The sequence below is a fragment of the Ursus americanus genome, chromosome 18, assembly GCF_024610735.1.
Source record: "Ursus americanus isolate L20-20 chromosome 18, mUrsAme1.1.p, whole genome shotgun sequence".
Lineage (NCBI taxonomy): Eukaryota > Metazoa > Chordata > Mammalia > Carnivora > Ursidae > Ursus > Ursus americanus.
The window spans coordinates 53,890,187-53,917,186 of NC_142144.1; positions in this window are offsets into that span (position 1 = coordinate 53,890,187).

The window sequence follows — 27,000 nt, forward strand, 5'->3', positions numbered from 1 at the left end:
GGCCAAACCCGACAAAGAAAAGCTGAGGAATTGAGATTAAAAACACATACAAGATCACCTAGTCAACCATAGCAAAGAAGTCTGTCTCCAGGCTTATCCTACAAATCATTAAGATTATACCTTCACTTAAAGGGCAACGCCATTCAAGTCGGCTTTGTTTCGGTGTAAATTACTTTTTCCAACTAAGTCTAAATTCCCTCTTCTCTCAAACATAAATAATATTTCCTTTTTTTTTAAAGGTAATCCTTGCATGTGATCTGAGGAATTTTCTATTTGCCAAGTCTTAAATCTCCTGTGCGCTGTTTATGAAAGGAATATATGTACAAATATATATGCATGTACATTTTTCCATTAAGCCGTGAGCAAGAGATTCAGAACTTTGTGGTTAAACAAAACCTTTTTTATATTCTACACAAGATATATTAAGTAAAAATGAGCTCTTTCTCAAACTGCTCTCCAAACCCTCAGCTGTTTTCTTTATTTTGTGTCAAAATCCTGAAGTGTGATGGCTCCTTCAATCTTAGAAGGCATAGATATATCGTAGTCCATTCCGAGCCAATTTCTGAGGACACAACCCTATAAATACTTCCAAAAGAAGGAAGGATCAGATCTCTATTTTATAATAGGAATTTTTAAGCTTTTAAAAGTGTAAGTCATGGTGAAAACTATTTTGTGTTGAGACAAATTCATAAACACATACGTGTTTTTAATAAATCAAGATTCATGAGAAATATCCTTTCTATGTTCAAAGTATTGTGATTATTTATATTCTATTCTAATTAAATCCCTGACTTGTCTAACCTATTGTAACTTTAAAAAAATTGTTGGTCCTGACTGATTACTTGGATTTAATGATGCACTAAAGATTACAACCTACAATTTGAAATCACTTATCTAAAATGTTGACAGTGATAATGTCTGGTTATATATATTTTTTTCTTTTTTCACTTGGGCAATTGAAAGGTAGCTTCCTTTTTTTTTTTTTTTTTTTTTTTTTTTTTTTTTTTAGTAGAAGTACCACAATGTAGTCAACACATATAATTTCTTTGGATAGAGGAACTGGAAATATACAGATGTTCCTTTGTTGACTTTCTGTTTAGAATAATTCATATTTATTCCTTTTTTATAACTTGAGTATATTTTCTTTTGGGGTGAAACCTCAGAGCTTTGTAATGACATTGTCAGTCTAGTTCCCTGAAAAATAAGACAGTTTATTGAAGTGTGATTTTTAAGAGATTTTCATAATAAAGGGACTATTGATAGATGTATGGGCTAGGTGATTGGAATCAGCTAAGGATGTCAAGGCACCCTGATGTTAACAATAGCATATCTAAAGCTGAGGTTGTGTGTTTTTAAGTGTGGAATTGAAGCCTGGCTAAGTTCAGGGATCACACAAGGGGAGCTCCCACACAGAATCTGTTCTCACAGATGGGCAAACCTCTGTCAGAACCAGTTCACAGATAGAAAGATGGGATAAACATATATCCTAGGTGTGCTCTTTCCTCATCTTTGATCTTCTGCCAGCACCTCCAACTGGCCAAACCCAAGGGAAAGTCACATGACAATGGAGCCTGAATAATGTGTTCCATAGACAGTCTGCCGAAGGATATTACAGGATCAAGAAAGATGGAACATGGATCTAAGGGGAAAATGGAGAATAAATCACTACAATCTAATTTTTTAAAGGTGAAGTAAGGATTATTGTTATGTTGCAAATAACAAAGTTTTCCTAAGGGTCTTCTGGAACTTCCACTTGCGGTATTTTTATAATGATTACATGAGATTTTAAAAATAGTTTTGAATAGCTCTTGACTCATTATACATATACACACACATACAATGTTCTCTTCACCTCCCTTATTTTACTGCCTCTCAGAAAGAAAAGTGCTTAAGATTGTACATGCTTTGTAAACTCATGCGTGGATCCAAACAGTCAAGACTAATCAAGGTGAAGGTGAAGTTCAAACCCCTTAGCCCACAGACACATTGTTCATCTTTGATAGGAAACATCACATTTGCTCTATTACTAGAGACTCTGGGGAGGGAGAATAAAGGTTAACATGTTGGCAGACTTGTCAAGTGGTTCCTGGAACAAAGAAAGGGGGAAAAACAGCCACCAGGGCTTTGTCTTTTTTTCCTAATTAACTATTGCATCTTATACGAGTCTAACTTAATGTAACTATTTAAAAAAATAGGTAACATTTTATTATTTTCTCATCTAGCTAAGGAGCATATATGATACATGGAGGTAAATATATGGTACATGGAGGTAAAAATCAAATGTAAAAATTGCTAACAATTGAAAATTTTTAAAAATGAAAAAATGATATCTTAACACCTTCATTATTAGAAATTGTAGGACATTTGAAGTGTGAAATGTAGTTTGCATAATGCTGTTATTGTGAATCTGTAGTATCTTTCTGAATTTAATTGTGATGGAGTTATTTTTATCAGACGTAGCTACCCAGAAGTCCACGGTTAATAGTAACATTCTCTATGATTTCTATTCTATTTGTCTATGACTATCTTCAGCCTTTTTAACTGTTTCTATGATGCTGTCATTCTTCTTCCATATATAATAAACCTCTAATGGAAATGACTGACAGAAGAAAAAAATATATATACCCTGTATTCCATCACTGGCCTGGGCATTATTTTTAATATTACATGCAAAGGTAGATAAAAACCAAAGATCTCAGAGTTGCAGAGCTGCTTTTGCTTTTAGAACAAGTAAGTCTTAATTGCTAGATAAAAAATGATTTTTCCTCCTTAGTATTTTAGTAATGCTTTAGCAATGTTCCCTTGAATACCTTCTCTCAATTTCCACAGCTATCAAAAATTAAATTCTACATTAGGATAATTTATGGAAACAGCAATTTGAGATTTCTTTTCTTCCCTCCACTATTGGTATTTTCTAATCCATTTTTAAGGAAGTAATTAAGATCAGTTCTAAGTTTTAGTTCATTGCATGATGTCAGAAGAAATAGGGGTGGCATTTATTGACCTATGTATTTTAGAATAAAAATATCAGAAATTTTCAAGTATCTGGATAACAATCTTCACCCAATGGGCTTTTGTTGTTGTTGAGGAAAATGTCAAGTAAACAGAACCACCTTAACTGGTTTGATATTTCTAAAGACTAAGATGTTTGATGGTCTGGGGGGCTTCTGCGTGTGGCAGAATATATGGAACATTCCAGAACATTTCTTCAAAAGTTATGTGAGTTTATGGTGTGTAGAATAGATCTCTGTAGGAGACCTGTCCCACAGTTCTTGAAATATATCAGTGGATTATTACACAGAGACAATGTAGAGTCATAGAATGAATATTGGTAATGACAATAATAATGACTGGAATTGACAAAAGATATGGCCCCTCCCCTTTTTCTAGCTCCTTATAAACTCCCATGGACATACATTGGAAACTTTATAAGCAGCTGAAGTTGTATTTATCATCAGTCACCAACTGTGGAGGTTAGAAGAAGATAAATTTGTTTAAGAGAAATAAATGAAAAAATATATAAATATATTTCATGCTTATGTTCTATAAAACACTTGCTCAATAATGATTTAGAAGGCCCCCCAAAAATATGATCTCATTGATGCACCTTTTTTCTCTTTATAGCAGGATGCAAATTTTTTCTTCATCTAAATGTGGCTCCTTCCTCCCTTCCTCCCTCCCTCCCTCCCTCCCTCCTTCCTTCCTTCCTTCCTTCCTTCCTTCCTTCCTTCCTTCCTTCCTTCCTTTTCTCTCTTTCTCTCTCTCTTTCTCTCTCTCTCTCTTTCTTTCTTTCTTTCTTTCTTTCTTTCTTTCTTTCTTTCTTTCTTTCTTCTTTCTTTTCTGAGTATAGTGTCACAATGTTACATTAGTTTCAGGTATACAATTTAGTAATTTGACAAGTTTATGCATTTATGCTATATTCACAAGTACAGCTACCATCTATTCCATTACATTGCTATTACAATGTCATTGACTGTATTCCTTATGCTCTGATTTGTATTCCCATGATTTACTTATTCCATAACTGGAGGCCTATATCTTTCTCTTCCCTTCACCCATTTTGGCCAACTCCCCACCCCTCTGACAACCTCTCTCCTCTGACAACCATTAGTTTGTTCTCTGTATTTATAGTTCTGATTCTGCTTTTTGCTTGTTTATTCATTTTTTTTAAGATTCCATTTATGAGTAGAATCATAGGGTATTGTCTTTCTCAGTCTGACTCATTTCACCTAGCCTAATACCATCTAAGTCTATCCGTGTTGTCTCAAATAGCATGATTTCTTCTTTCTTATGGCTCTGTAATGTTCACTGTGTATATATACCACAGTTTCCTTATCCATTCATCTACTGATAGACATTTAGTTGCTTCCATGTCTTGGCTATTGTAAATGATACTGCAATAAAAATAAGGATGCATATATCTTTTTGAGGTAGTATTTTTTTTCCCTTGGGTAAATACACAGTAGTGGAATTATTGGATTGTATGATATTTCTATTTTAAAATTTTTGAGGACCACCATACTGTTTTCCACAGTGGCTGCACCAATTTACACTCCCACCAAGAGTGCACAAGGGTTACTTTTCTCTACATCCTTGCAAACACGTGTTACTTCTTATCTTCTTGATTTTAGCCATTCTGACAGGTGTAAAAGGATATCTCATCATGGTTTTGCTTTGCTTTTCCTTGATGATTAATGATGTTGAGCATCTTTTCATGTCTCTTGGCCAATGTGTCTCCTTGGAAAATATCTGTTCATGTCCTTTGTCCATTTTTAAATCAGATTGTTCGTTTGATGTTAAGTTGTATGAGTTCTTTATATATTTTGGATATTAACCCCTTATCAGATATATAATTTGCAAATATCTTCTCCCATTCAGGTTGTCTTTTTGTTTTGTTGATGGTTCCCTATTTTATAGTCTTGCTTCCTTTGTACAGATTAATTGACTATATAGATAGATAGATGATATCTATCTATCTATATATATATAGGTTTATTTCTGGGGTCTCTATCCTGTTCCATTGGTATATGTGCCTATTCTTGTGCCAGTCCTATACTCGTTTGATTACTACAGCTTAGTAGAACTTGAAATCCCGAATTGTGATATCTCCAGCTTTGTTCTTCTTTCTCAGGATTGCTTTGGTGGAATTGTTTAGGATTTCTCAGTGTGTAGTTCATGTCATCTGTGAATAGTGACAATTTAACTTCTTTACTAATATGAATGCCTTTTATTTATTTTTCTTGACTGATTTCTGTGACTATTACTTCTATGACCATGTTGAGTAAAAGAGGACTCTTCTTCTATGTCTTGATCCTGACCTTAGAGAGAAAATTCTGTTTTTTACCATTGAGGGTGATGTTAGCTGTGGGTTTTTCATATATGATATTTATTATGTTGAGGTATATTCCTTCTAAACCCATTTTATTGAGTTTATATCAGGAATGGTTGTTGAATCTTTTCAAATACTTTTCTTGAATGATCATCTGATTTTTATCATTCATTTTATTGATGTGGTTTATCACATTGACTTGCAAATATTGGACCATCATTGGATCCTAGGAATAAATCCCACCAGATTGTGGTGAGTAGTCTCATAATGTATTGTTGTATGTGCTTTGCTAATATTTTGTTGAGGACTTTTGCATTTGTGTTCTTCAGGGATACTGGCCTGTAGTTTTCTTTTACTTTTTTAAAGGATTTTATTTATTTACTTGAGGGAGAGAGAGAGCAAGAGAGAGCATGAGACCAGGGTAGGGAGAGGGAGAAGCAGGGAGCCTGACATGGGGCCGGATCCTCAGACTCCACGATCATGACCTGAGCCGAAAGCAGATGCATAACCAGCTTAGCCACCCAGGCTCCCATGTGGTTTTCTTTCTTGTGTGCTGTTTTTGTCTGATTGTGGTAGCAGGGTAATGCTGGCCTTGTAGAAAGTATTTCTCAGCTTTCCTTCCTCTTCTATTTTTTTCAAAGAGTTTGAGGAGGGTATGAATGAACTCTTCTTTAAATGTCTGCTAGAATTCGCTTGTGAATCCATTTTGTTCTGGAATTTTTAAAATAGTTTTTTGATTACTGATTCAATTCTGTTACTTGTAATTGGTCTATTCAGATTTTCTTTTTCTTTTTAGTTCAGTTTTGAATGATTATATGTTTCTAGGAATTTATCCATTTCTTCCAGGTTGTCCAATTTGTTGCCTTATAATTTTTCTTAATATTCTCTTATAATCATTTGTATTTCTGTGGTATCAGTTCTTACTTCTCTCTTGTTTCCCTTTTTTGGGTCCATTCTCTTTTTCTTGATAAATCTGGTTAAGAGTTTGTTATTGTTTGTTTATTTATTTACTTATTTATTTATTAGCTCTTTAAAGAAACATCTCTTGGTTTCATTGATTTTTCTATCGTTCTTTTTTTGTCTCTACTTCATTTATTTCTGCTCTGATATTCATTATTACCTTTCTTCTATTCACTTTGGGCTTTGTTTGTACTTCTTTTTTCAGCTCCTTTAGAGATAAGGTAAGATTGTTTTGAGTTTTTTCCTTGTTTTTTGAGGTTGGCCTGTATTGCTATATACTTCCTTCTTAATAACTCCTTCCACTGTGTCCCAGAGATTTTAGATCGTTGTTTTTTCATGTTCATTTGTCTCTATGTTTTGTTTTGTTTTTTAAGATTTTGTTTATTTATTTATTTGAGAGAGAGAGAGAGTGAGAGTGAGAGAGACAGGGAGAGCAGGTGTGAGGAGAGAGAAGCAGACTCCTGGCTGAGCAGGAAGGCCGATGTGGGTCTCGATCCCAGGACCCTGAGATCATAACCTGAGGCAAGGGCAGATGCTTAACCATCTGAGTCACCCAGGTGCCCCCCCCTTTTAAATAATTTCTCTTTCAATTTCTTCATTGACCTATTCCTTGTTTAATATGGGGTGGGGGAAGTTGGTTGGTTTGTTTTATTCATTCTACTACTCTGTGTTTTTGATTGGTGCCTTTGAGCCATTTACATTTAAAGTAATTGTTGATAGGTATATACTTATTTCCATTTTAAAAATTTATTTTCTGGTTGTTTTTATAGTTCTTTGTTTATTTCTTCTTCTCTTGCTCTCTTTCTTTGTGATTGATGAGTATCTATAGTGTTTTGTTTGACTTTCTTTCCCTTTATTTTTTGTGTATGTATCATAGGTTTTTGGTTTGTGGTTACTCTGAGGTTCATATATAACATCTTAAGTAAATAGCAGTCCCTGTTAATTTGATGGTCATTTAAGCTCAAACAATTCTAAAAAAAAATTCTTTTACCCCTTATCTTCCCTTTTAACTTCCTTCTCCACATTTTATTTGTTATCATATTTTACATTTTTTGTTCTTATTTTTCTCATTTCTAATTATGGTCATTTATTTAAAGAAGTCCTTTTAACATTTCTTGTAAGCCTCGTTATTGGTGATAAAGTCCTTTATCTTTTGTTTGGGAAACTCATTAACTCTCCTTCAAATCAGGATGATAACCTTGCTGGGTAAAGTATTCTTGGTTGTAGGATGTTTCCTTGAATATATCAACCACTCTCTCTGGCCTAAAAGTTCTGTGAAAAATCAGTTAATAGTGATTTAAGTTTTCCCTTGTACGTAACGTTTTATTTCTCTCCTGTTGCTTTTAGGATTCTCTCTTTGGTTTCTAACCTTTGACGTTTTAATTATTATGTGCTGTGCTGTGGATCTCCTTGGGTTTATCTTGTTTGGAACTCTTCTGTGCTTCTTGGACTTGGATGTCTATTTTCTTCCTTAGGTTAGAGAAGTTTTCAGTTATTATTTCTTTAATAAGTTTTCTACATCTTTTTCTCCCTCTTGTTTTTCTAGGACCCTTATAATGTGAAAATTTGTTTGCTTGATGTTATCCAAGAAATCTCTTAATCTATTTTCACTTTTTAAAAATTATTTTCTCTTTTTGCTGTTCAGCCTGTGTGCTTTCCATTACCCTGTCTTCTAGATCACTGATACATTCTGTATCCTCTAATCTGCTGTTGATTACCTCGTGCGTGTGTGTGTGTGTGTGTGTGTGTGTGTATTTTCGTTATTGTATTGTTCAGCTCTGATTGGTTCTTTTTAATCTTTGAAGGTCCTATTGAAGGTCTCACTGAATTCTTCCATTCTTTTCTCCAGCCCATCTTTATGATCATTATTTTAAATTTTTTATCAGGCTTATCTCTGTTTCATTTAATTTTTTTATCTCTGTTTTCATTTAATTCTGCTTATCTCTGTTTCATTTAAATTTTTTACTGAATTTTTTCCTTGTTCTTTCTTTTGAAGCATATTCCTCTGTCTCCCCATTTTACTTGACTTTCTATGTTTCTGTGGATTAGGCAAATGGCTACATCTCCTAAAGTTGAGGAAGTGATCTTGTGTATGGTGACACCTATGCCCATTGTGTATGTTTGCGGACTTGCTGGCTGGCAGGAGCTATGGCTGTATATGCTAGTTATTGTTATAAATCATGGATTTTTACAGAGAAAATAAATAAATAAACAATAATAATAATACTAACAAATAATAAAAGAAAAGAAAAAGAAAATAAGGAGAGAAAAATAATAAAAAAAGAGAACAAGACAGAAAAGAACAAAACCAAAAAAAAAAAAAAAAGAAAGAAAAGAAGATAAAATTTGAAAAGGAAAAAAAATAAATAAAATCAAACAGTAACAATTAAAGGAAAAAAAAAGAAAAAACCCACAAAACTGCAGCTTGTTTTCTGTGCCCCAGCATCACAGGGTGACTGGTGTGGGCTTGTGGACTCTGTGTTCACTGAGGTCTCCATTTAACTGTATGCTGGACTCTGCTGCAGTCTGGACTTTTTTTTTTTTTTAAGATTTATTTATTTATTTGAGAGAAAGTGAGAGACAGAGCACGAGTGGAGGGGGAATAGTAGAGGGAGAAGGAGAAGAAGATGCCCCACTGAACAGGGACATCGATGTAGGGCTCGATCCCAGGACCCTGGATCATGACCTGAGTTGAAGGCATAGGCTTAACCAACTGAGCTACCCAGGCTCACACATCTAGACTTTTATGGTCAAGGGGGGAGAGAATGTCCTTGCAGTTCTTTGGCCTTTTTCAACTGTGGCTTTTTTTTCTGTGCTCCAACATGACCAGGACTGGTCTGGGCTTCAGGACCCCCAGATTGCTGAGGTTACAAACTTCCTGTGATGACCAAACCAACCAGTTATGGAGTCATGAATGACCTTAAGGAATCAGGATGTTCAATTATGGTGTCTGAATCTGTCCCTTATGGTGGTCAGACCCAGCTCTAAAGTAGACCCTTGAGGTGGAGGAGGAGTGAGTGTTCCTGCAGATCCCTGGCCCCTCTAAAATGTGGCTTTTCTTCTGTAACCAGTACATCTAAGGTTGGTATGGGTCTCTGGACCTTGGGCTTACTAAAGTCACAAGCCCAGAGACTACCAGACCTGCCTGCCAGGTTGTCTGGACTCTGCTCTGGCCCAGTCTTTCAAGATGGGGTGGGGATATAAACCATGTCACTTTCCAGTCCCTCTGACCTGGAGAGCTTTCCCACAAGTCCTTTAGTGTTTGGCAGAGTTCTAGTGTTGTCTCCTTTATATACTAGTTGCTCTTTTAAACCATGTGTTTTTTATTGCTATTTTTCTATGCCCAAGGACAGAGCAACCCATTCCCAGTACCTCAGTACTATCCCTCCCCATTTCTGTTTGCAGTATTGGGGGTGGAGATTCCATTTATTATCCATCTTTCTTGTTATCCGGCCATTCTTTCTATCTTTGATTGTTCAGTAGCTGTTGAGTCAACCCTCAGTTCTTCAGGAGGAATCACTCTATTGATAGGTGTAGTTTGGGGTGTTCTGCAGAAGAAGTGAGTTCAGAGTCTTCCTACATTGCCACCTTGAAATGGAACCCTGAAAAGACTAATCATCTGTACTTCAATCACTCTCATCCTTGGAACTATCCTTGCATTTCTCTTTTGTCTAATACTCTGCATATAGTTCATGGTTAAGTCTTATTGGCTTTTCCTTTAAAATATATCTAAAAATCCACAATTTCTTTCCAACTTTACCTCTACCTACATAGTCAAATTACTGTCATATTCAAACTCTTCTCTTGTAATTTTATTTTCATTGGATTTCTCTCTTCCATTCTGTGTCCTTGTAGTCCTTCTCTACTGAAAAGTCATTAGGACCCTTCTTTAACATGTCAGTTCATCAATTCCTCAGGTCTTAGGGAGATTGTATACAATGACTAATATTTGTATAGCTCTTAATATTTTCTAGGCATTGTTCTAATTTATATCTGTATGAGTGTGTGTGTGTGTATACTGTTTCATATATGTGTGTATATGTTTGTATACATATATATTTATGTTTCATACATTTATAAATCAACATATGTATGTATATGTGTGAGTACATATACACACACACACACACACAAACTTTCTAGTGCTCAAAGAATATGGTATTGATAACTTTCTACCTTTTATTAGTTTCTTCTTAGTGCATAGCCAATCCCTTTACTCTAGGCCTACTTTTGAGTAAGTTTATTTGTGAATTTTTTTGCCTTTTGTAGTTATTGTTTTGTTTTGTTCTTGTGTTTTTTAATATTACCCAATCTCTTTCATATGCCTAAGGCTTTACTAAACACTGACAGTGACATTCTTACTCTAAGTGGCTTGAGAATATTTTTATCACTTAGAAGAAATAGTAAAGATACACTTTTATATTATATTATATTATATTATATTAATCAGGTTATTTTATTTTTAACAGTGTGATTATTAAATATCCCTCACTTTTCTGAGTGTGGGTTTGTTTATCTATCTTCTAGAGTTAATGAATTTAAATTCATTACCACCTAATATAGAGTAGGCACTCATGGATAGTTGTCATACAATTTGAGGAAGGGTGAATGAATAATGAAGAATAAAATAGAGTGTTTTGGAAAGTTTTAGAGTCTAAAAGAAACAGAGGAAGGAATTTTACAAAATCTAATAATAAAAACTTAAATAATTCAATCTCAAGTGATGCAGCTGATACGGAAAACTTGATTCCATTAGGATATTTTTTGTTACATAATTTTCACCTTTCCATAAAGGGATGTTCTGCTCTATTCTAATGCTCCTGCTCTATTTTAATACAGAATTGGCTTAACTTTTCTCCCCATTGCCTCTTTGTCACTTCCCACCTCCATAAATGGGAAGATAATGGGCATATTTGCCAAAAGTTTGGATCAATATACTAAAATAACAATGATTACTCTGGACTCTTGGTGTGGTAAGACTTAACAAACTTTGCACTCTGTCTTCAGGTAAGCAGCCCAACTCCTTCATCAGTGACCACAGGGAATCTGAGATTGTAGTACTGTATGAATCTAACTCCCTAAAATTTAGGAAATAAGATGTCACTCTCTATTCTCTTATTACAAGTGAACAGAGGTGTGGGTAGAGGCAGAGGTGAAGCGATGTCAGTTCCAGGGAGGCTTCTTGGGAGAGGCAGTGTGTGAGCTGAGATTTGAAGGATAATTTGGAAAAAGAAAAATGTGAGAAGATGAGAAACACCTCAATACTGCGAAATATGCTGTATGATATATTCAAGGAATGACAGGTGCTATGCCATACCGCTGAAGTGCCAAGTACTAAGGGGAGCTGAGTTTGGAGCCTAAAAGAAGCAGCATTTAGACAATGTTTGTCATTAAACAAAATAATCCAGATGTTATCTTGTAATTCAGTGGTTAGAAAGTCTGGATACACGTTAGAATTATCCAGGGAGTTTATCACAATTCAAATGCTCAAATCTTACTTCTTACTATTAAAAAAAATTAATAATATCTGGGGATCTAGTCTAAGTACCATTATTTGTTAAAATCTCCCAAGGTAATTCTATTGTGTGGCCGGTCCTGACAACTGCTGCTACGTGTGATGGGGAGAAATTATAGAGCTTTGTATTTCCTATCAGGAAAAGCAAGAGAGGAGTGGAGATAAAGTGCTGTCAAAAGCATGGGGGCAGGAGCATGTGATGACACTCTGTGGGTTTGCCCCTGGCTAATAGTAAGGAACAAAGTGATCCCAGATGCTGGCAGGAGGTGAGCACTGAGCTTTGAAGTCCGGGTATATAACAAAAAAGTGTTGCTAATTTTATTTTGTCAAGTGTCAGCCTTGGTGTTGTGCACAGTTCTATACGAAAAAGTTAAAGGCAGTGTAATCAATCAATCAATCCAGTTTAGCTAAGAGATATTTGAGGGAAAAAGAGAATATCCAATGGGATTGCCTAGGAGACAATTAGAGATTTGAAACTGGAAAACAACAAAGTCCAGGACTCGGCAGCAGCTTTGGGAGTCTTCACCACAGAGGTGACATTGAAAAACTTAAGTTGGGGAATTAAGTAATATAAGGGACAAAAAAATTATACAGTGATAATGTGAAGTTCACAGCTAAGGTGAAAAAGGTGGTCATGAGGTATTGAGAAAACTAGAAATAACAAAGGAGGCCAGAGAAATACATAGCAAAGAGTTTCAATAATACACTGTGAGTTTCTATTGGGGATTCATTTGCTCATCTATTCTCTCTTGCATAACTTGTTCAATTAATGAATTATATTCGACTGGATTTGATATTAATTTTGAATATTCTGATATTTAAATTAATATGATATCTATTCATGAATTATTAAATCAACCAGTGGTCAATTGAATAAAGTCACAGAGCATTAGATTAAAATAAAAAATGAGACAAGGCCAATGAGTGTTGTAAGAAGGAAATCTTGGATAATTTATTAGATTAACTTCAGCTGAGAGTTGAGGATAAGAGGTGTACTACATGGGAATAAATGTTGAGTGGATAAAAATTTAAGACCATGGGTGTCATTACAGATTTAAAGAGAGAAATAATAGGAAAAAATGAATGAACAGTAGCAGAATGAAATCACTGAATAAAGTCATTCTAAATTCAAGAGGTATTTTAACAATGTGCATTACTCCAATCTGTGAACACAGGGTGTCTTTCCATTTATTTGTGTCTGCTTTAATTTCTTTCATCAGTGTTTTATATTTTTCAGTGCATAAATTTTTTACCTCCTTGGTAAATTTTATTCCTGAGTAGTTTATTCTATTGGGCATAATTGTAAATTCATTCATTTATTTTATTTCCTTTTCAGATAATGCAACCCTTTTTTAAATCTTCCAAAAAATAGGAGAGGGAACACTTTGAAAGTTTTTCTGTGAGACAGAGTTACCCTGATACACAAGCCAGCAAAGGGACAAAAAAAAAACAAAAAAAAAAAAAACAAAAAAAACAACAACAGAAACTACTCCTGATGAGCATAGATACAAAACACCTAACAAAGTATTGACAGACTGAATTTGACAGTACATTGAAAAGATTATACACCATGACCAAGTGGTATTTGTTCATTGGATGTAAGAGTGGTTCAACATACACAAATCAATCAATATGATACACCACATTAAGAGAACAGGATAAAAAAAATCACATTCTCATCTCAATAGCTTCAGAAAAAACATGTGGCAAAATTAAACACCTTTTTATGTTATTAGTTATAGAAGGAGCTTACCTTAGTACAATATAGACCCTATATGCAAAGCCCACAGCTAACATCATACTAAATGCTAAAATGAAAAATGTTCCTCTAAGATTTGGCACAAAGCAAAAACACCCATTTTTGCTTATATTCAACATAGTACTGTGAGTCCTAGCCAAAGCAATTAGGCAAGATAAGGAAATAGAAGATATCTAAATTAGAAAGCAAGAAGCACAATTACTTCTGTTTGCAGATGATATAATCTTATATGCAGAAAACCCTAGAGCCTTCACAAAAATAAATAAATGAATTCATCACCATTGCAAGATATAAAATTAATGTTAAAAAATCAATTGCATTTCTACACTGACATCGTCAAATCTTTTAAGATGATTATTCAGTACAGTGAAAACATCTGTTTTTTAGAAAATTGACATAACTCATTCTCATTCTTTCCAAGTGCTTTTCTTCCTTATTCTCCTGTTTTATCTGTTATTCCAGCAAAGTATGTATCACCATTTTTTTCTCAAAATACTAAAGAAATAATTGACTAACACTACTTTCTTAAGATGATTATATCCATGTCTAAAATCGTTCCTTTTTCAAGTGAGCTTCTTGGGTGGTTGGGGATCTCATAGAGTTTCTTTGTGGCTATAATCTCTTCTAATTCAAATTAATATATATTAAACATTTGTTGTCAACAAATACAAATATTAACTCAGATAAAGCTTTAAGCCACCCAATAAAATAGATATGTTTATTCTCATTTTAATGGTAAGAAACTGTTCTGAGAGGTTGGGATTATTCTATAGGTATAAAATCAGTAAATAAAAAATAAGCTTCTTATCTAAGTAACTTATGTTACAAGGTCCATGTTTTACAGAACTCTGCAAATTTTAATATTCTGCACTGTGAGGTACTATTACCAAAATCCTATTACTATGATTGGTATTGTTACCCCTAATTATGGAATTTTGGTGAATATAGCCATTACCTAATTGATAATATTTAAAATAAATATCTTTTTTAAAAGAAAATCTCTGAGGAATTGTATCAATTTTAATAATTTTCATCAAAATTACAATAATATGAGTAGGAAACTTTTCAAAGAATAGCTGCACTTTAAATCAATTGAATGTGTTTACATTTAAAAGAAGCCAGTTTCTCTCCTCAAATAGGAGCATACAGAACACCCACCGTACACTTACTTAAAATATTGGTTTTACAAATGTAGCATCGGTACAACAATTAAATCTGCATATCAATTAAAATGTACTTGTTCCTAGAGAGCAAGGCTAATTAAGTCATCAAAACATGGCACCCTGCAAACATGGGGTGTTTTTAGCTTCCTCGTGACACAGACATTTTCAAGTTAATTCTGGAGTAATGGATGGTATTGCCCATAAAAATATAAAACATATAGATGACAGAGAGAAAGAAAAAGACACTTGTGCCAAAAGAGCTTGGCATCTGTAGTGCATGGTTATCACAGTCATTGTTTTGATTCTAAGTACAAGAAAACCAGAGAACCTATTCAATAAAGGCCTGTCATTTGTATTTTATTCTCTAAAGACAAATTATAAAAATTACAAAAGTTTCTTATACTCATTTAACATAAGCAAGATACATTTATTTTATGGAAGCAAAACATGTTGGATTGATGGTCTGCTTATCAGGTTCATGTAATTACTATAAAATGAATAGTGACAAGATGCTTAAATAGGAAAATAATACTGGCATTCTTCAGGCCCTCAGCTGGATGAAGGATAACAGTGGAAATTCAGGATCAGATGGGGCTGAGACCAAGAAAAAGCCCAACATTATGGTCAGCCCTAAGAAAAATAGTCATTAGACCAAAATCTGGGACAACTTTTGGCATTCTAAGGTTAGGCATCGAATTCAAGGGTAATATAATATCTTCTGCCTGATTATTGACAGGATTATTTTTCATATAGATCCTTATTATAAGAAACTGTCTAGACTCCAGATGATAACTCTGGTTACAGAGTCAATTCCATTATCTTGGGGGAGGGGATTAGCATATGCAAAGCAAGTGATCAGGGCCTATCAGGCCGTGAGTTAAGAGGCCATTGATGAGGATTTCCTGTGACACAATGTACAGTTTGTGGCTCCTTAGTCACCCAGTGGAAGGAACAGGGACCTAAAATAAGCTGTGTTAATCAGGATTGGTTCAGGAAATTTGGTGGGATAAACCAATAGGTTATAAGCATTAAGAAAGGTATTAAACAGGGCTTGGAATTCAAAGATCCTAAATTAATATTTGCTAAATCTTTTCCTCTTTGTGGTAATATAGTATGAGTGACCAGACCCAGAATTTAGAATCAGTAAAATCTAGGTTTGAATACAAATTGCTCTATTCATCTAACTGTGGAACCAGTTCATGACCTAGTGCATCGTAAGCACACAAGCAATAGCAAATATTTTCATGTTTTATTTTCTCTATAGCATTTTTAGGGCATAATCTGTATTATATTTTTCTTCTACTCTTAGCACGTAACATACTGTTTAGCACTTAGTGGCATTTCGTGAATGTTCAGTGAATGTTTTTTGGCACACTATTAAATTTAGATAGAGAGCTACTTACCACAATAAGGCAATATAGTCATCATAAGTCATTGGAAAGTCTTTCACACACATCTATCATCATAGAGTATAATGAAGAAAGGCATTATGAAAATGAATGTACCTCCATGTCTTTGAAACCATGAGAAGAGAATCTTATTTTATTTATGTTAGTCACAAACTCACACATTTCACAGATGGACTGTCATCGGGTTCAGACATATGACATAATCTGGTTTAACTTACACAACTAGTCCTTGTGATAGTTAGGACGGCATAACAATTTTTTTTAAAGCCATATCTATTTGCACTAGACAACTAATACATGTGATTGTTGTCAGAAGTCAAAACTATGTTATTGAGTCACAATATGTGGGGTTTTCCCTTAGAAAAAAGCATCCCAAATGAATGTGGTTGTGGTTAAGTGTGGAATTAAATTTGATTCAGATCTTTGGACGCAGGAATGTCTCTTTATAATCCACCAATTGACCTCCGAACCATACTCAAACTATATACCAATGTAGATTCATGATTTCAGAAAAGGCCGAGTGAGATTCAGTTTGATGCCTGCCTAGGATGCACCATGAACAGTGTAGTTCAAAGGTTTCTAAAAGTTTTTGAAGAAAAGACTTCCACCAATGAAACACAGATACCTTGAGGCTGAAACACACCATTTTTCTTTTACAGTATTCATAGGCACAGAGGGGGAAAAAATGCCTAAATCCAAATGAAATTGTTGAAAGGAGTGCACTGAGGACATAATTACGAAGATTAGGCAACTACTTCTTTAGTAGTTGCTGTATGTCTCTAGACTGTGCTTATTGTAATTTCACTCACTATTTTGTCAGAAGGAAGAAGCATATTGTGATGGCACTGGATAATTGGCAGTGCCATTAATGTGTCTTCAGTGCTTGAAAATTTACCCCATTGTTTCTCATTATAGATGAAATGAATTACCCTGAAACAGTGGGGCACTATTCATACCAACCAATGTTTAGTGAAAATCATGTTTTGGTTCTTGATGTTCTTATTTACATTTCTCAGCATTTGGAGTAAGCAGACTGTGGTTGTTCAAAATAATTCTTTCTGTATTCAATTCCTTTAATCTAGAAATATTTAAAACATGGGAATTGGTCAAATTTTTTGAATGCTACATAAGATTACATTAATTTGGCCAAGTTGTTTTAAAATAAAATTATTTAAAAATGTATTCAAAATATATGTCTTAAATATTTCTAAATTAAAATATTCCTTACAAAGAAGAATCCTCCAGAGATGGATGAGACAGGGGTTTTCAGTAATTCTCATGAAATTATTAAAGAGAACAGTGGACTTTAAGTCAACATATCTGAATTTCGTTCCTGGTTCCCTTCTTACAATTCTTGTGTGACACTTAGCATGTATTCTCTTAGTGAAAGTGGAGAAAATAATCCTTACTGTAAGGGTTAAATGTACACTTTAACAATTTCTCAGCTGGGAGCATATGGGTGGCTCAGTTGATTAAAGGTTTGACTCTTGATTTTGGCTCAAGTCATGACCTCAGAGGCTTGAGATCAAGCCCCGTGTGAGGCTCCACGCTGGGAGTGGAGCTTGCTTAAGGTTCTTTCTCTCCCTCCCCTCTCCCCCAGTTTGCTCTCTTTCTCTAAAAGATATAAAAATAAATAAATAAAAACTCCTCAGCTGTTGAACAATGGTTCCTCTTATTATTAGTGCAAAAAATGTGTTATTGTAAATTATGCATATGTTCTCCCAATATTGTGTTGCTGATAAACATATAAAATATTAAAAACTCTTTTAAGTTACCTTTGATTATATTTAACTATTTTTTTAATTTCAGAAAATAATTTCTACTTATTTTTTTCTTAATTTCCACTTTTCATCTTGAGGAAAATAATATTAGTATTATTCTGATTTCTTCAGTATAAGTTATGATTTGGACTCGGCATCAGAAGACCTTGCACTGATGGTTGATTTCAGTGCTCAAATTATGTAACTTTGGGATACCAATGTAAACTCCCTAATTCTCAGTTCATCACTTCTAAGGTGATTAAAATAATAACTTTAAGAAAAAGTCTTGAGTGCCTTAATGACTGGAGGAGCTTAAAGAGTGGGCAGGAGAAGAAATGATGAGAAAGTGGACATCAATCAGATTTTGCAGAATTTTGTAGACCAGACTAGAGTTTGAGCTTTATCCTACCCAGTCCTTGGAAATCATAAGATATTCGCATAGCTCTGACAACACTTGGATAGTGAAGAGAAGTGAGAGAGGAGGAAAGGGCAGTTAGATTAAAACGGCAGCTTAGGTGAGAAGTAACAAGTTCTGAAATAGCTGTGGCAATGAGCTTATTGATGTGAGACATTAGAGAGTCAAGAAGGGAAATTAGCAGCACTTAGTGATAAGTGGTGAATATGGAAGAGGGGAGATGAATGAGTCATGGACAAATGAGGTGTACAATATGCAGAATAGGTAGAAGGAAAATCAAAGGAATAATTAGAGAATAAGAGAAGTTTGGTTTTGATCACAGTTTCTGGTGGTGATGGACATATATGTGTTACAGTCCTCATCTCTTTGGAAATTTGGTCCTGGTCCTCAGGGCGTTGGACAGGTATGGAAGTACAGAACTGGGAGCCACCTACATAAAAATGATACTTGAAAATATGAGGTAGATGAAATTTTTCAAGGATTCTGATAACAGGGCAAAGGGTAACAACTTTACTAATATTTACATAGTTGTATACAGTCATGGAAGAGGGGTTCATCAAGGAATCTGGGTAAAAGCAAACACAGAGATAAATGGAAAATCATGATTATTTTCTTTTATTTTTCTTTCTTTTTTTTTTAAAGATTTTATTTATTTGAGAGAGAGAGAGTGAGAGTGAGGGAAAGAGCACAAGCTGGGGTGGAGGGCAGGGGAAGAGAGGCAGAAGAAGAAACAGACTCCCCACTGAGCAGGGATCTCAATGTGGGGCTCATTTTGGGGCTCAATCCCAGGACCCTGGGATCATGACATGAGCCAAAGGCAGATGCTTAACCGACTGAGTCACCCAGGCACCCCAGGATTATTTTCCTTTATAGCAGAAGCCAACAAGCAACAACTATGCAGCAATTGTAAATATTCCAGAGGAACTGAGGAGAAAGAACTGGAGACGTCAGCAGTGAGCCTTAGAAATGGCTTCATTGTGGAAGACCTATAATGAGATAGGAAACAAGTGTCCACTACATTTTAAAAATCATTTTACTTATGAATGTTTAGAAACATTTACAAAGGTAGAGAGAGTGACCAACTACAAACACTTTGCCACACTTTTGGAATCTTCAAACAAAAACATTTTAATAGGAGTTAAGATGGCGGAGGAGTAGGGGACCCCTTTTTCAGCTTGTCCCCTGAGTCGAGCTGGATAGGTACCAGACCAGCCTAAATAACCATGGAATCAGCCTGAGACGCAGGAAGATACATCTGGATCTCTACAAATGAACATCTCCAGCGCTGAGTATTGAGGTACGAAGCGGGGAGCCGTGAAACTGTGCACAGATATCGGAAGATAAACGGAAGGGGTAGGGAGCCGCCGCGTTCGGGCTCTGGGAAGCGGCAGCCACCTGCACGGGGGAGCGGGCGGACTCATGGATGGCACCTGGGAGAGAGCGGACTGAGACTGGTGAGCCGTGAACGCGCGCCACGAGGCATCTCGCGGAGCTCCGGAATGCCGGTGTGCTCATGGGATCCAGACTGAGACCGGGAGCTCCCGGAGCGAGTGTGTGCGGGGCAGCTGGCGGCTGGCGGGCCACCTGCACGGGGGAGCGGGCGGACTCGCGGTCGGCACCAGCGAAACAGCAGACTGAGACCCTGAACCGGGTGCATGCGCCACCAGGCTTCTCACGGAACTTGGGAATCCGGGTGTGCTCACCGGGCATAGACTGAGACCGGGAGATCCGGGAGCATGCAGGGGCAGCTGGCAGCTGGCGGCATTAGAAACACAAAGGACAGAGACGCACCAGCCCTGGAAGTGAGGGCAGGGACGCCGGGTGTGGGGCGCACATCCCGGGACGCTACAGGGTTGAGCAGCACCAACAGTAACAGAGTTAAAGTGGCCAGAACATCAGTGGAGAACGGGCCGCAATCCCTCTGTTCTGTGACAATTCAGCCTCTGCTGCTCTGACTCTCAGAAGAGGCATAGCCGACTGCCAGGGAAAGCCGCCAGAGAACAAAAGCCTGTAAATACCGGCTCACAGCGTGCCCATCCCCATCCCCCCTCACAGGGCAAAGGAGACTCTACCCAAACAGGGTTGCCTGAGTATCGGCGCAGCAGGCCCCTCCCCCAGAACACAGAAGGCAGGCTGAAAAGGAGTCCCTCATTGGGCTCGGCCGCTGGGAGCCTGCTTCTTCCTCTCCCACTCCCCTGCTTCTGTTCCCGTTCTTGCTGACTGTCTGTCTCTCTCTCTCAGATAAATAAATAAATAAAATCTTTAAAGAAGAAGCCCACATCCCTATGATCCCTATAAAACAAGGGGCACGGCCTGGGACCCAGTCAATAATTTGGGCTCTGGAAAACCCCGCAACCTCTCCTCAACAGAATGACAAGAAGGAGAAGCCCCCCCACCACCAGCAAAGAAAAGACAGTGAGTCTGTGGCCTCTGCCACAGAAATAATGGATATGGATGTAACCAAAGTATCAGAAATGGAATTCAGAGTAACGATGGTCAAAATGATGAGTAGAATTGAAAAAAGTATTAACGAAAAGGTTACTGAGAATATAGAATCCCTAAGGACAGAAATGAGAGCGAATCTGACAGAAATTAAAAATTCTATGAGCCAAATGCAGGAAAAACTAGAAGCTCTGACGGCCAGGGTCACCAAAGCAGAGGAACGGGTTAGTGAATTGGAGGATGGGTTAATAGAGGAAAAAACAAAAATAGAAGCTGCTCTTAAAAAAATCCAAGCCCACGAATGTAGGTTACGGGAGATTACTGACTCAATGAAACGATCCAATGTTAGAATCATCGGCATCCCCGAGGGGGTGGAGAAAAATAGAGGTCTAGAAGAGATATTTGAACAAATTGTAGCTGAAAACTTCCCTAATCTAGCAAGGGAAATAAACATTCATGTCCAAGAGGCAGAGAGGACCCCTCCCAAGCTCAACCATGACAAACCTACGCCACGTCATGTCATAGCGCAATTCGCAAATATTAGATCCAAGGATAAAGTATTGAAAGCGGCCAGGGCAAAGAAATTTCTCACGTACCAAGGCAAAGGCATCAGAATTACGTCAGACCTGTCTACACAGACCTGGAAGGAGAGAAAGGGTTGGGGGAGCATATTTAAAGCTCTTTCAGAGAAAAACATGCAGCCAAGGATCCTTTATCCAGCAAGGCTGTGATTCAGAATTGATGGAGAAATAAAGACATTTCAGAATCGCCAGTCACTAACCAATTTCGTAACCACGAAACCAGCCCTACAGGAGATATTACGGGGGGTTCTATAAAAGTAAAAAGGCCCCAAGAGTGATACAGAACAGAAAGTCACAGCCAATACAAACAAAGACTTTACTGGCAACATGGCATCATTAAAATCATATCTCTCAGTACTCAGTCTTAATGTGAATGGCTTAAATTCTCCATAAAGTGCCACAGGGTTGCAGTTTGGATAAAAAGAAATGACCCATCCATTTGCTGTCTACAAGAGACTCATTTCGAACCCAAAGATGCATTCAGACTGAGAGTAAGGGGATGGAGTACCATCTTTCACGCAAATGGACCTCAAAAGAAAGCTGGGGTAGCAATTCTCATATCAGATAAATTGGATTTTAAACTACAGACTATAGTTAGAGACACAGAAGGGCACTATATTATTCTTAAGGGAAGTATTCAACAAGTGGATATGACAATTATAAATATATATGCCCCCAACAGGGGAGCAGCAAGATACACAAGCCAACTCTTAACCAGAATAAAGAGACATATAGATAAAAATACATTAATAGTAGGGGACCTCAACACTCCACTATCAGAAATAGACAGAACACCCTGGCAAAAACTAAGCAAAGAATCAAAGGCTTTGAATGCCATACTCGATGAGTTGGACCTCATAGATATATATAGAACACTACACCCCAGAACCAAAGAATACTCATTCTATTCTAATGCCCATGGAACATTCTCAAGAATAGACCATGTTCTGGGACACAAAACAGGTCTCAGCCGATACCAAAAGATTGAAATTATCCCCTGCATATTCTCAGACCACAACGCTCTGAAATTGGAACTCAACCACAAGGAAAAATTTGGAAGAAACTCAATCACTTGGAGACTAAGAACCATCCGGCTCAGGAATGACTCGATAAACCAGGAAATCAAAAATCAAATTAAACAATTTATGGAGACCAATGAGAATGAAAATACAGCAGTCCAAAACCTATGGGATACTGCAAAGGCAGTCCTAAGGGGGAAATACATAGCCATCCAAGCCTCGCTCAAAAGAATAGAAAAATCTAAAATGCAGTTTTTATATTCTCACCTCAAGAAGCTGGAACAGCAACAGAGGGACAGGCCTAATCCACGCACGAGGAAGCAGTTGACCAAAATTAGAGCTGAAATCAATCAAGCAGAAACCAGGAGTTCAGTAGAGCAGATCAACAGGACTAGGAGCTGGTCTTTAGGAGAATCAATAAAATTGACAGACCACTGGCAAGACTTATCCAAAAGAAAAGAGAAAGGACCCAGATTATTAAAATTATGAATGAAAAAGGAGAGGTCACGACGAACACCATTGAAATTAGAAGGATTATTAGAAATTTTTATCAACAGCTATATGCCAATAAACTAAGCAATCTGGAAGAGATGGAATCCTATCTGGAAACCTATAAACTACCAAGATTGAAACAGGAAGAAATTGATTTCTTAAACAGGCCAATTAGTTATGAAGAAATTGAGTCAGTGATAAACAACCTTCCAAATAACAAAACTCCAGGCCCGGACAGTTTTCCTGGGGAATTCTACCAAACATTCAAAGAAGAAATAATACCTATTCTCCTAAAGCTATTTCAAAAAATAGAAACAGAGGAAAGCTACCAAACTCATTCTATGAGGCCAATATTACCTTGATCCCCAAACCAGGCAAAGACCCCCTCAAAAAGGAGAATTACAGACCAATTTCCCTAATGAATATGGACGCCAAAATCCTCAACAAGATACTTGCTAATAGAATCCAACAGTACATTAAAAGGATTATCCATCACGATCAAGTGGGATTCATACCTGGGATGCAAGCGTGGTTCAATATTCGCAAATCAATCAGCGTGATACATCATATCAACAAGAAAAGACTCAGGAACCATATGATCCTCTCAATCGATGCCAAAAAAGCATTTGACAAAATACAGCATCCTTTCCTGATTAAAACCCTTCAGAGTGTAGGAATAGAAGGTACATTTCTCAATCTCATAAAAGCCATCTATGAAAAGCCTACTGCAAATATTATTCTCAATGGGGAAAAGCTGGAAGCCTTTCCCTTAAGATCAGGAACTCGACAAGGATGCCCACTCTCGCCACTATTATTCAACATAGTACTAGAAGTCCTTGCAACAGCAATCAGACAACAAAAAGGGATCAAAGGTATTCAAATCGGCAAAAAAGAAGTCAAAATGTCCCTCTTCGCAGATGACATGATACTCTATATGGAAAACCCAAAAGAAGCCACTCCCAAACTATTAGAAGTTATAGAGCAATTCAGTAACGTGGCGGGATACAAAATCAATGCTCAGAAATCAGTTGCATTTCTATACACGAATAACGAGACCGAAGAAGGAGAAATGAGGGAATCCATCCCATTTACAATAGCACCAAAAACCATACGTTACCTTGGAATTAACTTAACCAGAGATGTACAGGACCTATATTCTAGAAACTATAAATCACTCTTGAAAGACATTGAGGAAGACATAAAAAGATGGAAATATATTCCATGCTCATGGATCGGAAGAATTAACATAGTTAAAATGTCCATGCTACCCAGAGCAATCTACACTTTCAATGCTATCCCGATCAAAATACCGAGGACATTTTTCAAAGAACAGGAACAAATAGTCCTTAAATTTGTATAGAAACAGAAAAGACCCCGAATCTCCAAGGAACTGTTGAAAAGGAAAAACAAAGCTGGGGGCATCACAATGCCAGATTTCGAGCTGTACTACAAAGCTGTGATCACAAAGACAGCATGGTACTGGCACAAAAACAGACACATAGACCAATGGAACAGAATAGAGAGCCCAGAAATAGACCCTCGGCTCTTCGGGCAGCTAATATTTGATAAAGTAGGAAAAAACATCTGGTGGGAAAAAGACAGCCTCTTCAATAAATGGTGCTGTTAAAATTGGACAGCTACATGCAAAAGAATGAAACTTGACCACTCTCTCACACCATACACAAAAATAAACTCCAAATGGATGAAAGACCTCGATGTGAGACAGGAATCCATCAAAATTCTAGAGGAGAACATAGGCAGCAACCTCTACGACATCAGCCAAAGCAACCTTTTTCATGATACATCCCCAAAGGCAAGAGAAACAAAAGATAAAATGAATTTATGGGACTTCATCAAGATTAAAAGTTTCTGCACAGCCAAGGAAACAGTCAGAAAAACTAAGAGGCAGCCCACGGAATGGGAGAATATATTTGCAAATGACACTGCATATAAAAGACTGGTATCCAAGATCTACAAAGAACTTCTCAAACTCAATACACGAGAAAGAAATAAACAAATCAAAAAATGGGCAGAAGATATGAACAGACACTTTTCCAATGAAGACATACAAATGGCTAACAGACACATGAAAAAATGTTCAAAATCATTAGCCATCAAGGAAATTCAAATCAAAACCACACTGAGATACGACCTTAAGCCAGTTAGAATGGCAAAAATAGACAAGGCAAGAAACAACAATTGTTGGAGAGGATGTGGAGAAAGGGGATCCCTCCTACATTGTTGGTGGGAATGCAAGTTGGTACATCCACTCTGGAACACAGTGTGGAGGTCCCTTAAAAAGTTAAAAATTGAGCTACCCTATGATCCAGCCATTGCACTACTGGGTGTTTACCCCAAAGATACAGACATAGTAAAGAGAAGGGCCATATGCACCCCAATGTTCATAGCAGCAATGTCCACAATAGCTAAATCGTGGAAGGAGCCGAGACGCCCTTCAACAGATGACTGGATTAAGAAGTTGTGGTCCATATATACAATGGAATATTACTCAGCTATCAGAAAGAACGAGTTCTCAACATTTGCTACAACATGGATGGCACTGGAGGAGATAATGCTAAGTGAAATAAGTCAAGCAGAGAAAGACAACTATCATATGATTTCTCTCATCTATGGAACATAAGAACTAGGATGATCGGTAGGGGAAGAAAGGGATAAAGAAAGGGGGGGTAATCAGAAGGGGGAATGAAACATGAGAGACTATGGACTATGAGAAACAAACTGAGGACTTCAGAGGGGAGGGGGGTGGGGGAATGGGATAGGCCGGTGATGGGTAGTAAGGAGGGCACGTATTGCATGGTGCACTGGGTGTTATACACAACTAATGAATCATCGAGCCTTACATCGGAAACTGGGGATGTACTGCATGGTGACTAACATAATATAATAAAAAATCATTAGAAAAAAACATTTTAATAAATTATATTAGTAAGAGGTTTTGTTTGTTTTTTCCTCAGTTATTACGTCTTCATTTGCACTAGGGAAACTGTTGGAGATATTAGTCTTCCCTCTTTAATGTGTTTTTGTTTTGTTTTGTCTTTTGTTTTTTAGCACTATTCACATCAACAAATAAGTAAACATCCATCTTTTCATTATTGGCTAAAACCCTTATTATTCTGGCCACTACTGCCAATTGGTTAGGAAGCATCACTTTTGATATAATATACAGTACAAATTCACAGTTATCTTTTTGTAACAGTTTTGAACCAGATAATAGAAAAAAATATGTTCAGGCTATCGATTTACACATATAAAAGATCTCTATTCAGACTGTTTAAGCTTTATCAAGAAATTACATGTGTTACAAGCAGATTAGAAAAACTATCAAGAAGCTACATGTTTTACTCATATAAAATACTACACTGACCTTCATGGTTCAGCTATTCTGTTTAATGGTTTTTACTCTGTACATTTTTAAGGCATGAAATATCATATATTGTTTGTTCATTTTTTTTTCCTTTTTCAGAGGTAAGCAGCTTTATAAAGCATAGCTAATTACTATGTCCCAATTCAAAAGATAATGAGAATCACCTAAAGCTACTGAGAGAGTCACACAGGAATGTACAGTAGGCTGATACCTGCATTCTTCAGCTCTAGTCATACATCAGCACAACATCTACATATTCACATGGCATCCAACCATATTAGATGGATGTGAAACATTTTTAAAAAGTAAAGGCTTAGATCTCACCAACCAAGCTTTAAAAGATGACAGAATTTCACAGGAAATAAAAGGCTTAAAGCTGACACTTCTTGGTACTACATAAAAAATCCATTGTTGAATGATGTATCGGCAGACAAAGGAATGGAGTTGGATGAAAGTATTTTGTATCTGTGTGACATTCAGTTCTTGACCAAAGAGTGCACAGTAAAAGTAGGATTGATTCTAAGGAAGAGATTTCCCAGAGGCTATCAAAGGATGGGAACAGATATTCTCAAAAAGAACCATTTGTCTCCTAATGTCAAATGACAATAATGAGCTCTTTGAGCACTTGAATATTGAAAATTCCTGGGAATTCTAGTTTGTAAAAAAAAAAAAGCCATCAATACTCAACAATACTTTTCCTGGGATGACATTTGATATATTGCGATAGGCTAGAATTTTGTTTTGCATCCTATATATAGTCATCAGCTTGGG